Raw genomic sequence first — 11,695 nt, forward strand, 5'->3', positions numbered from 1 at the left:
CATTTTAGATTTTTGGGAATTTTAGTTTGAGCTGTTTAAAGCCATTGATCATACACTTGATGATGGGACGACTAATACTTTCTCATAATGGGACCAAGATCTTGGAATGTAAATGTCTGGTATTCGCACATATACAATGGGACATCTCTTATCTGTGAAATTTGTTTTGTACACATGTCACAAAACTGTTTACTTGTAATGGTCAATACACTATTCCAACATCATTACAGTGAACAATGATAATTCCTGAAGTGGGAGTGGACTATACAAGTCAAATTGTAATGGTGAGGATTCAAGTAAAGGGCAATGTTTTGGGGACAAACATGTAAGAGACAGAAGAGCATCTTTACCAGAGGAAGATTCTACTCATTGTCCACAATTCTGCCAGTCGCGCTTTGGCCATCATACTTTGGGTTCTGGCACTGAAGCAGCTAATAGGATGCTAGTTGTGTACACAAAGAATACATCTAGGTATTACACCTAAATATGCTTATGTTACATAACACTCCTCATTCCGATTAGCTTTTTAATTCTGATGGGGCGGAAGCAATTACAAGCATACCGGGGACCGCCTGGCAGGCCCTAGCCAGACCCAAAGATACAATGAACATGGACTTTGAAGGTGAAAGGGGAAGCTGAGTCACAGGTTTCAATGATAATCTTCATGGTTGCAACATACATGGTTTATGTATTTTAGATATTTCCAAACCTTGTGAGTTTCTGCGTTCTAGAGTTTACCTCTACATAAGGGTACCAGTTGTGTCAGCTTACGAGCTCATTAGCATTGTTGACACTTCGCTTGGGTAGTGGCCTTTAATAAAATGCTTTGCTTCATCACTGTGGGGTCAGTCACATGTACAACATTTTGGCGACGAGTTGAAAGCGGCCTATATCGCATATGCCTCCTTTACAATAGTGTTGCTCCTGGTCAAAGGTGGTGATATGTTGGTTATTTGCACAATTTTTACTTCACACGTAATCCACTTTAAAGTGTGGAAATACAGGGCAATAGATCAATAAGAGGGACTAAAAAACAAAACAAGGCACAATAAACAGGGAATGAAGCACTGGACTGTGTGGTCATCCAAACGCCTTCTTCCTCAGTAGTCCTTTTTGGTTAGATGTCTGCTCCTGTAGGTGGGGTCTACAGCTGTGCCTTTGTTAAAATCTACTAAGCCATCAATAGACATCTGATCCTTTATTGGTATCTAAACCTAAGCCTTTAGGTGCACCATCTCAGCAGTCCTAAGGTGTCAGCTTCTTACGGCGCATCCACAGGTATGTCTCCTGGTGCACCGTCTCAGCTGTCCTTAGGAGTTCACTTCTTACGGCGGTATCTACAGGTATGCCTCCTGGTGCACCGTCTCAGCTGTCCTTAGGCGTCCGCTTCTTACGGCGGTATCTACAGGTATGCCTCCTGGTGCACCGTCTCAGCTGTCCTTAGGTGTCAGCTTTTTACGGTGGTATCTACAGGTATGCCTTCAGGTGCAATGGCTAAGTTGTCCTCAGACATCAGCTTCTTAAGGTGGTATCTACAGGTGTGCCTTTCGGTGCACTGGCTAAGTTGTCCTTAGACGTCAGCTTCTTATGGTGGTATCTACAGGTATGCCTTCTGGTGCACCGGCTAAGCTATCCTTAGAAGTCAGCTTCTTACGGTGGAATCTACAGGTATGCCTCCTGGTGCACAGTCTCTGCTGTCCTTAGGCATCAGCTTCTTACGGTGGAATCTACAGGTATGCCTTCAGGTGCGTCGACTAAGCTGTCCTTAGACGTCAGCTTCTTACGGCGGTATCTACAGGTATGCCTCCTGGTGCACCGTCTCAGCTGTCCTTAGGCATCAGCTTCTTATAGTGGAATCTACAGGTATGCCTCCTGGTGCACTGTCTCAGCTGTCTTTAGGCGACAGCTTCTTACGGCGGTATCTACAGGTATGCCTCCTGGTGCAACGTCTCAGCTGTCCTTAGGCATCAGCTTCTTACGGTGGAATCTACAGGTATGCCTTCAGGTGCACCATCTCAGCAGTCCTTAGACATCAGCTTCTTACGGAGGAATCTACAGGTATGCCTCCTGGTGCACAGTCTCAGCTGTCCTTAGGCATCAGCTTCTTACGGTGGAATCTACAGGTATGCCTCCTGGAGCACAGTCTCAGCTGTCCTTAGGCATCAGCTTCTTACAGAGGTATCTACAGGTATGCCTTCAGGTGCGTCGGCTAAGCTGTCCTTAGTCGTCAGCTTCTTACGGTGGAATCTACAGGTATGCCTTCAGGTGCAATGGCTAAGTTGTCCTTAGACATCAGCTTCTTCAGGTGGCATCTACAGGTATGCCTTCCAGTGCACCGGCTAAGCTATCCTTAGAAGTCAGCTTCTTACGGTGGTATCTACACGTATGCCTCCTGGTGCACCGTCTCAGCAGTCCTTAGACATCAGCTTCTTATGGTGGAATCTACAGGCATGCCTCCTGGTGCCCCGTCTCAGCTGTCCTTAGGCATCAGCTTCTTACGGTGGTATCTACAGGTATGCCTCCTGGTGCACCGTCTCAGCTGTCCTTAGGCATCAGCTTCTTACAGAGGTATCTACAGGTATGCCTTCAGGTGCGTCGGCTAAGCTGTCCTTAGACGTCAGCTTCTTACGGCGGTATCTACAGGTATGCCTCCTGGTGCACCGTCTCAGCTGTCCTTAGGCATCAGCTTCTTACGGTGGTATCTACAGGTATGCCTCCTGGTGCACCGTCTCAGCTGTTTTTAGGCATCAGCTTCTTACAGAGGTATCTACAGGTATGCCTTCAGGTGCGTCGGCTAAGCTGTCCTTAGACGTCAGCTTCTTACGGCGGTATCTACAGGTATGCCTCCTGGTGCACCGTCTCAGCTGTCCTTAGGCGTCAGCTTCTTACGGTGGAATCTACAGGTATGCCTTCAGGAGCGCTGACTAAGGTGTCCTTAGATGTCAGTTTCTTATGGTGGTATCTACAGCTGTGCCTTTAGGTGCACCAGCTCAGCTGTCCTTAGGCATCATCTTCTTACGGTGGTATCTACAGGTATGCCTTTTAGGGTATCTGCTCAGCTGTCCTTAGATGTCAGCTTCCTACGGTGGTATCTACATGTATGCCTTTTAGGGTATCTGCTCAGCTGTCCTTAGACATCAGCTTCTTAAGGTGGTATCTACAGCTATGCCTTAGGTGCACTGGCTGTGCTGTGCTTAGACATCAGCTTCTTAAGGTGGTATCTACAGCTATGCCTTAGGTGCACTGGCTGTGCTGTCCTTAGACGTCAGCTTCTTACGGTGGGTATCTACAGGTATGCCTTTTGAGGCATCTGCTAAGCTGTGCTTAGACATCAGCTTCTTACGGTGGAATCTACAGGTATGCCTTCAGGTGCGTCGACTAAGCTGTCCTTAGACGTCAGCTTCTTACGGCGGTATCTACAGGTATGCCTCCTGGTGCACCGTCTCAGCTGTCCTTAGGCATCAGCTTCTTATAGTGGAATCTACAGGTATGCCTCCTGGTGCACTGTCTCAGCTGTCTTTAGGCGACAGCTTCTTACGGCGGTATCTACAGGTATGCCTCCTGGTGCAACGTCTCAGCTGTCCTTAGGCATCAGCTTCTTACGGTGGAATCTACAGGTATGCCTTCAGGTGCACCATCTCAGCAGTCCTTAGACATCAGCTTCTTACGGAGGAATCTACAGGTATGCCTCCTGGTGCACAGTCTCAGCTGTCCTTAGGCATCAGCTTCTTACGGTGGAATCTACAGGTATGCCTCCTGGAGCACAGTCTCAGCTGTCCTTAGGCATCAGCTTCTTACAGAGGTATCTACAGGTATGCCTTCAGGTGCGTCGGCTAAGCTGTCCTTAGTCGTCAGCTTCTTACGGTGGAATCTACAGGTATGCCTTCAGGTGCAATGGCTAAGTTGTCCTTAGACATCAGCTTCTTCAGGTGGCATCTACAGGTATGCCTTCCAGTGCACCGGCTAAGCTATCCTTAGAAGTCAGCTTCTTACGGTGGTATCTACACGTATGCCTCCTGGTGCACCGTCTCAGCAGTCCTTAGACATCAGCTTCTTATGGTGGAATCTACAGGCATGCCTCCTGGTGCCCCGTCTCAGCTGTCCTTAGGCATCAGCTTCTTACGGTGGTATCTACAGGTATGCCTCCTGGTGCACCGTCTCAGCTGTCCTTAGGCATCAGCTTCTTACAGAGGTATCTACAGGTATGCCTTCAGGTGCGTCGGCTAAGCTGTCCTTAGACGTCAGCTTCTTACGGCGGTATCTACAGGTATGCCTCCTGGTGCACCGTCTCAGCTGTCCTTAGGCATCAGCTTCTTACGGTGGTATCTACAGGTATGCCTCCTGGTGCACCGTCTCAGCTGTTTTTAGGCATCAGCTTCTTACAGAGGTATCTACAGGTATGCCTTCAGGTGCGTCGGCTAAGCTGTCCTTAGACGTCAGCTTCTTACGGCGGTATCTACAGGTATGCCTCCTGGTGCACCGTCTCAGCTGTCCTTAGGCGTCAGCTTCTTACGGTGGAATCTACAGGTATGCCTTCAGGAGCGCTGACTAAGGTGTCCTTAGATGTCAGTTTCTTATGGTGGTATCTACAGCTGTGCCTTTAGGTGCACCAGCTCAGCTGTCCTTAGGCATCATCTTCTTACGGTGGTATCTACAGGTATGCCTTTTAGGGTATCTGCTCAGCTGTCCTTAGATGTCAGCTTCCTACGGTGGTATCTACATGTATGCCTTTTAGGGTATCTGCTCAGCTGTCCTTAGACATCAGCTTCTTAAGGTGGTATCTACAGCTATGCCTTAGGTGCACTGGCTGTGCTGTCCTTAGACGTCAGCTTCTTACGGTGGGTATCTACAGGTATGCCTTTTGAGGCATCTGCTAAGCTGTGCTTAGACATCAGTTTCTTACGGCGGTATCTACAGGCATGCCTTCAGGTGCGTCGGCTAAGCTGTCCTTAGACGTCAACTTCTTACGATGGTATCTACAGGTATGCCTCCTGGTGCACCGTCTCAGCTGTCCTTCGGCATCAGCTTCTTACGGTGGAATCTACAGGTATGCCTCCTGGTGCACAGTCTCAGCTGTCCTTAGGCATCAGCTTCTTACGGTGGAATCTACAGGTATGCCTCCTGGAGCACAGTCTCAGCTGTCCTTAGGCATCAGCTTCTTACAGAGGTATCTACAGGTATGCCTTCAGGTGCGTCGGCTAAGCTGTCCTTATACGTCAGATTCTTACGGTGGTATCTACAGGTATGCCTCCTGGTGCACTGTCTCAGCTGTCCTTAGGCGTCAGCTTCTTATGGTGGAATCTACAGGTATGCCTTCAGGTGCACTGGCTAAGTTGTCCTTAGACGTCAGCTTCTTACGGTGAGATCTACAGGTATGCCTTTTGGGGTATCTGCTCAGCTATCCTTAGACGTCAGCTTCTTAAGGTGGTATCTACAGCTATGCCTTAGGTGCACTGTCTCAGCTGTCCTTCGGCGTCAGATTCTTATGGTGGAATCTACAGGTATGCCTCCTGGTGCACGGTCTCAGCTGTCCTTAGGCATCAGCTTCTTACGGCGGTATCTACAGGTATGCCTTCAGGTGCGTCGGCTAAGCTGTCCTTAGACGTCAGCTTCTTACGGCGGTATCTACAGGTATGCCTCCTGGTGCACCGTCTCAGCTGTCTTTAGGCGACAGCTTCTTACGGCGGTATCTACAGGTATGCCTCCTGGTGCACCGTCTCAGCTGTCCTTAGGCGTCAGCTTCTTACGGTGGAATCTACAGGTATGCCTTCAGGTGCACCATCTCAGCAGTCCGTAGACATCAGCTTCTTACGGTGAAATCTACAGGTATGCCTCCTGGTGCACAGTCTCAGCTGTCCTTAGGCGTCAGCTTCTTATAGTGGAATCTACAGGTATGCCTCCTGGTGCACTGTCTCAGCTGTCTTTAGGCGACAGCTTCTTACGGCGGTATCTACAGGTATGCCTCCTGGTGCACCGTCTCAGCTGTCCTTAGGCGTCAGCTTCTTACGGTGGAATCTACAGGTATGCCTTCAGGTGCACCATCTCAGCAGTCCTTAGACATCAGCTTCTTACGGTGAAATCTACAGGTATGCCTCCTGGTGCACCGTCTCAGCTGTCCTTAGGCATCAGCTTCTTACGGTGGAATCTACAGGTATGCCTTCAGGTGCACCATCTCAGCAGTCCTTAGACATCAGCTTCTTACGGTGAAATATACACGTATGCCTCCTGGTGCACAGTCTCAGCTGTCCTTAGGCATCAGCTTCTTACAGAGGTATCTACAGGTATGCCTTCAGGTGCGTCGGCTAAGCTGTCCTTAGACGTCAGCTTCTTACGGCGGTATCTACAGGTATGCCTCCTGGTGCACCGTCTCAGCTGTCCTTAGGTGTCAGCTTCTTACGGTGGAATCTACAGGTATGCCTTCAGGAGCGCTGACTAAGTTGCCCTTAGATGTCAGCTTCTTATGGTGGTATCTACAGCTGTGCCTTTAGGTGCACCAGCTCAGCTGTCCTTAGGCATCATCTTCTTACGGTGGTATGTACGGGTATGCCTTTTAGGGTATCTGCTCAGCTGTCTTTAGGCGACAGCTTCTTACGGCGGTATCTACAGGTTTGCCTCCTGGTGCACCGTCTCAGCTGTCCTTAGGCGTCAGCTTCTTACGGCGGTATCTACAGGTTTGCCTCCTGGTGCACCGTCTCAGCAGTCCTTAGGCGTCAGCTTCTTACGGCGGTATCTACAGGTTTGCCTCCTGGTGCACCATCTCAGCAGTCCTTAGACATCAGCTCATTGCACCATCAGGATTCAAGCAAGCCGGGCCGAAGACGGCTGAAATGCCAGAAACCGGTCCCCGGTAGCTTGTTTCCTTCCCAGTATAAGAATTGGCTTGGTAGTTTGGTCTGCCCTGTTCCCATGATGCACTGGGCCAGGGTCAGACTAATTTGCATATAGCCAAGTTCTGAGCTGGGATGGTGCAGTGAGCTACAAAACTGTGATGGATCAAGCCCTGATCTTTGGACTGGGTAAGAGTGGTCTGCTTAATTCAGACACTCTGTTCATCACCACCCCCCTTTTCTGAATCATTTTTGTCCACCATAAGCGTGGAAGGGTATACTCAGATGTGAGTCCCTTGCTCATTGCACCATCAGGATTCAAGCAAGCCGGGCCGAAGACGGCTGAAATGCCAGAAACCGGTCCCGGGTAGCTTGTTTCCTTCCCAGTATAAGAATTGGCTTGGTAGTTTGGTCTGCCCTGTTCCCATGATGCACTGGGCCAGGGTCAGACTAATTTGCATATAGCCAAGTTCTGAGCTGGGATGGTGCAGTGAGCTACAAAACTGTGATGGATCAAGCCCTGATCTTTGGACTGGGTAAGAGTGGTCTGCTTAATTCAGACACTCTGTTCATCACCACCCCCTTTTCTGAATCATTTTTGTCCACCATAAGCGTGGAAGGGTATACTCAGATGTGAGTCCCTTGCTCATTGCACCATCAGGATTCAAGCAAGCCGGGCCGAAGGCGGCTGAAATGCCAGAAACTGGTCCCCGGTAGCTTGTTTCCTTCCCAGTATAAGAATTGGCTTGGTAGTTTGGTCTGCCCTGTTCCCATGATGCACTGGGCCAGGGTCAGACTAATTTGCATATAGCCAAGTTCTGAGCTGGGATGGTGCAGTGAGCTAAAAAACGGTGATGGATCAAGCCCTGATCTTTGGACTGGGTAAGAGTGGTCTGCTTAATTCAGACACTCTGTTCATCACCACCCCCCTTTTTTGAATCATTTTTGTCCACCATAAGCGTGGAAGGGTATACTCAGATGTGAGTCCCTTGTTCATTGCACCATCAGGATTCAAGCAAGCCGGGCCGAAGACGGCTGAAATGCCAGAAACCGGTCCCCGGTAGCTTAATTCCTTCCCAGTATAAGAATTGGCTTGGTAGTTTGGTCTTGTTCCCATGATGCACTGGGCCAGGGTCAGACTAATTTGCATATAGCCAAGTTCTGAGCTGGGATGGTGCAGTTAGCTAAAAAACGGTGATGGATCAAGCCCTGATCTTTGGACTGGGTAAGAGTGGTCTTCTTAATTCAGACACTCTGTTCATCACCACCCCCCTTTTCTGAATCATTTTTGTCCACCATAAGCGTGGAAGGGTATACTCAGATGTGAGTCCCTTGCTCATTGCACCATCAGGATTCAAGCTAGCCGGGCCGAAGACGGCTGAAATGCCAGAAACCGGTCCCCAGTAGCTTGTTTCCTTCCCAGTATAAGAATTGGCTTGGTAGTTTAGTCTGCCCTCTTCCCATGATGCACTGGGCCAGGGTCAGACTAATTTGCATATAGCCAAGTTCTGAGCTGGGATGGTGCAGTGAGCTAAAAAACGGTGATGGATCAAGCCCTGATCTTTGGACTGGGTAAGAGTGGTCTGCTTAATTCAGACACTCTGTTCATCACCACCCCCCTTTTCTGAATCATTTTTGTCCACCATAAGCGTGGAAGAGTATACTCAGATGTGAGTCCCTTGCTCATTGCACCATCAGGATTCAAGCAAGCCGGGCCGAAGACGGCTGAAATGCCAGAAACCGGTCCCCGGTAGCTTGTTTCCTTCCCAGTATAAGAATTGGCTTGGTAGTTTGGTCTGCCCTGTTCCCATGATGCACTGGGCCAGGGTCAGACTAATTTGCATATAGCCAAGTTCTGAGCTGGGATGGTGCAGTGAGCTAAAAAACGGTGATGGATCAAGCCCTGATCTTTGGACTGGGTAAGAGTGGTCTGCTTAATTCAGACACTCTGTTCATCACCACCCCCCTTTTCTGAATCATTTTTGACCACCATAAGCGTGGAAGGGTATACTCAGATGTGAGTCCCTTGCTCATTGCACCATCAGGATTCAAGCAAGCCGGGCCGAAGACGGCTGAAATGCCAGAAACCGGTCCCCGGTAGCTTGTTTCGTTCCCAGTATAAGAATTGGCTTGGTAGTTTGGTCTGCCCTGTTCCCATGATGCACTGGGCCAGGGTCAGACTAATTTGCGTATAGCCAAGTTCTGAGCTGGGATGGTGCAGTGAGCTAAAAAACGGTGATGGATCAAGCCCTGATCTTTGGACTGGGTAAGAGTGGTCTGCTTAATTCAGACACTCTGTTCATCACCACCCCCCTTTTCTGAATCATTTTTGTCCACCATAAGCGTGGAAGGGTATACTCAGATGTGAGTCCCTTGCTCATTGCACCATCAGGATTCAAGCAAGCCGGGCCGAAGACGGCTGAAATGCCAGAAACCGGTTCCCGGTACCTTGTTTCCTTCCCAGTATAAGAATTGGCTTGGTAGTTTGGTCTGCCCTGTTCCCATGATGCACTGGGCCAGGGTCAGACTAATTTGCATATAGCCAAGTTCTGAGCTGGGATGGATGTAGTGAGCTAAAAAACGGTGATGGATCAAGCCCTGATCTTTGGACTGGGTAAGAGTGGTCTGCTTAATTCAGACACTCTGTTCATCACCACCCCCCTTTTCTGAATCATTTTTGTAAACCATAAGCGTGGAAGGGTATACTCAGATGTGAGTCCCTTGCTCATTGCACCATCAGGATTCAAGCAAGCCGGGCCGAAGACGGCTGAAATGCCAGAAACTGGTCCCCGGTAGCTTGTTTCCTTCCCAGTATAAGAATTGGCTTGGTAGTTTGGTCTGCCCTGTTCCCATGATGCACTGGGCCAGGGTCAGACTAATTTGCATATAGCCAAGTTCTGAGCTGGGATGGTGCAGTGAGCTAAAAAACGGTGATGGATCAAGCCCTGATCTTTGGACTGGGTAAGAGTGGTCTGCTTAATTCAGACACTCTGTTCATCACCACCCCCCTTTTCTGAATCATTTTTGTCCACCATAAGCGTGGAAGGGTATACTCAGATGTGAGTCCCTTGCTCATTGCACCATCAGGATTCAAGCAAGCCGGGCCGAAGACGGCTGAAATGCCAGAAACCGGTCCCCGGTAGCTTGTTTCCTTCCCAGTATAAGAATTGGCTTGGTAGTTTGGTCTGCCCTGTTCCCATGATGCACTGGGCCAGGGTCAGACTAATTTGCATATAGCCAAGTTCTGAGCTGGGATGGTGCAGTAAGCTAAAAAACGGTGATGGATCAAGCCCTGATCTTTGGACTGGGTAAGAGTGGTCTGCTTAATTCAGACACTCTGTTCATCACCACCCCCCTTTTCTGAATCATTTTTGTCCACCATAAGCGTGGAAGGGTATACTCAGATGTGAGTCCCTTGCTCATTGCACCATCAGGATTCAAGCAAGCCGGCCGAAGATGGCTGAAATGCCAGAAACCGGTCCCCGGTAGCTTGTTTCCTTCCCAGAATAAGAATTGGCTTGGTAGTTTGGTCTGCCCTGTTCCCATGATGCACTGGGCCAGGGTCAGACTAATTTGCATATAGCCAAGTTCTGAGCTGGGATGGTGCAGTGAGCTAAAAAACGGTGATAGATCAAGCCCTGATCTTTGGACTGGGTAAGAGTGGTCTGCTTAATTCAGACACTCTGTTCATCACCACCCCCCTTTTCTGAATTATCCTTAGAAGTCAGCTTCTTACAGTGGTATCTACAGGTATGCCTCCTGGTGCGTTGGCTAAGCTGTCCTTAGACGTCAACTTCTTACGGTGGTATCTACAGGTATGCCTCCTGGTGCACCGTCTCAGCTGTCCTTTGGCATCAGCTTCTTACGGTGGAATCTACAGGTATGCCTCCTGGTGCACCGTCTCAGCTGTCCTTAGACGTCAGCTTCTTACAGTGGTATCTACAGGTATGCCTCCTGGTGCACTGTCTCAGCTGTCTTTAGGCGTCAGCTTCTTATGGTGGAATCTACAGGTATGCCTCCTGGTGCACCGTCTCAGCTGTCCTTAGGCGTCAGCTTCTTACGGTGGAATCTACAAGTATGCCTTCAGGTACACTGGCTAAGTTGTCCTTAGACGTCAGCTTCTTACGGTGAGATCTACAGGTATGTCTTTTGGGGTATCTGCTCAGCTATCCTTAGACGTCAGCTTCTTAAGGTGGTATCTACAGCTATGCCTTAGGTGCACTGTCTCAGCTGTCCTTAGGCATCAGATTCTTACGGTGGAATCTACAGGTATGCCTCCTGGTGCACGGTCTCAGCTGTCCTTAGGCGTCAGCTTCTTACGGCGGTATCTACAGGTATGCCTCCTGGTGCACAGTCTCAGCTGTCCTTAGGCGTCAGCTTCTTATAGTGGAATCTACAGGTATGCCTCCTGGTGCACTGTCTCAGCTATCCTTAGACGTCAGCTTCTTAAGGTTGTATCTACAGCTATGCCTTAGGTGCACTGTCTCAGCTGTCCTTAGACATCAGCTTCTTACGGCGGTATCTACAGGTATGCCTCCTGGTGCACAGTCTCAGCTGTCCTTAGGCGTCAGCTTCTTATAGTGGAATCTACAGGTATGCCTCCTAGTGCACCGTCTCAGCTGTCTTTAGGCGACAGCTTCTTACGGCGGTATCTACAGGTATGCCTCCTGGTGCACCGTCTCAGCTGTCTTTAGGCGACAGCTTCTTACGGCGGTATCTACAGGTATGCCTCCTGGTGCACCGTCTCAGCTGTCCTTAGGCGTCAGCTTCTTACGGCGGTATCTACAGGTATGCCTCCTGGTGCACCGTCTCAGCTGTCTTTAGGCGACAGCTTCTTACGGCGGTATCTACAGGTATGCCTCCTGGTG

This window comes from Lissotriton vulgaris, chromosome 10 (assembly GCF_964263255.1).
Source record: "Lissotriton vulgaris chromosome 10, aLisVul1.2, whole genome shotgun sequence".
Taxonomy (NCBI): Eukaryota; Metazoa; Chordata; class Amphibia; order Caudata; family Salamandridae; genus Lissotriton; species Lissotriton vulgaris.